At 32.2% G+C, this 1,076-nt stretch overlaps 1 long non-coding RNA gene across 1 annotated transcript; it reads right to left on the bottom strand.

Annotated features, from left to right (window-relative positions):
* Positions 1 to 27: 27 nt before the first annotated feature.
* On the bottom strand, positions 28 to 1,067 carry LOC125502548. The gene is made up of 2 exons (XR_007280314.1): positions 843 to 1,067; positions 28 to 739 (listed from the first exon to the last, which is right to left on the bottom strand). It is a non-coding gene; the product is annotated as an uncharacterized LOC125502548 (long non-coding RNA).
* Positions 1,068 to 1,076: the final 9 nt, after the last annotated feature.

The following is a 1,076-nucleotide window of genomic DNA, read 5'->3' as shown; positions in this document are numbered from 1 at the left end:
TACGGTAATACGTATGAATAAAATAAGTAAAAAGTAATAAAATAATTTTACCTATGGCCACTACTGTAAGTATATACAAATTGTCAATATACAATATATAAAACATACAAATTTGTCTTTTAGTTTTAGTAAGTTAATACGATCGCAGGTAAAGTATGGTACATAATTCGAGTTGTAACGCAATTAAGTACTCATGGAATTATTACGCAAAGTGCTACTTACAACTCTTATTATGTAATATACTATTACACTGCATGAAGTCCAAGAAAACTTAATTTTCCGAAAAATTGAAAGTAAAGCGGCACTTTTCGAACAAAAGTAAACGGATAACAAACTCGCTTGTTTCCTACGAAATGAGGTAATTTACTAAAAACCTTTAATCCCATTTTGTACGAAGAGGATATTTATATACAGGGTGATTCACAACCTTATACACACAGCAAGGGCGTGTAGACGACCTGAAAACAAGTCGAGTTTCCATTTGAGGTTTTTTCTCTCAGGCCCATGGTCAACGCGACATACAGGGTGTTAACGTTTCAAAAAATGTTGGTATTTTCTCTTTAATTGCTACAGTTAATGAAATATTTGCTCAAATTTTAAACGTAGGTTATTGATTAAACCCTTAAGCCGTAGGTAAGCTACTATATTCCTTATTCATTGTATATCTACTTACGCGGAACTGAGGCGATATTTGATGGTACATCCTCTCGATAGAAGCTATTCTTCTTGGAAGCGGCACCTTGAACAGTTTCAAAATGTTTTTAGCATGTGGGGTGAATAATTGTGAATAATTTATGTAGTACTCTTTAAAACAAGACATAAAATAACTTATTTAAACATACTTGGAAGGTATTTTGTTGGGAGACAATTTCGTAATAGTATCCAGTTCGTTTTGAAATACACATCGTGAAAATGTCTGGACACAAATCTTCTACGAAATTTTTATTTTGCCAATAAATGTTCACATCCAGTCCGCCTGATCCAAATGCTTCTCAACTTTTCATTTCTAGGAAGTCAACCTAAAAATATGTTGCTTTTATGTGTTATAATTTAAATACGAAAAATGTATGAGGTAT

Source organism: Dendroctonus ponderosae, unplaced genomic scaffold (genome assembly GCF_020466585.1).
Source record: "Dendroctonus ponderosae isolate FM_Combo_2020 unplaced genomic scaffold, Dpon_F_20191213v2 Dpon_F_20191213_1, whole genome shotgun sequence".
NCBI classification, from domain to species: Eukaryota; Metazoa; Arthropoda; class Insecta; order Coleoptera; family Curculionidae; genus Dendroctonus; species Dendroctonus ponderosae.
Note: the sequence above shows the minus strand (reverse complement) of the source record. Positions and strands in the feature narration are given on the sequence as shown.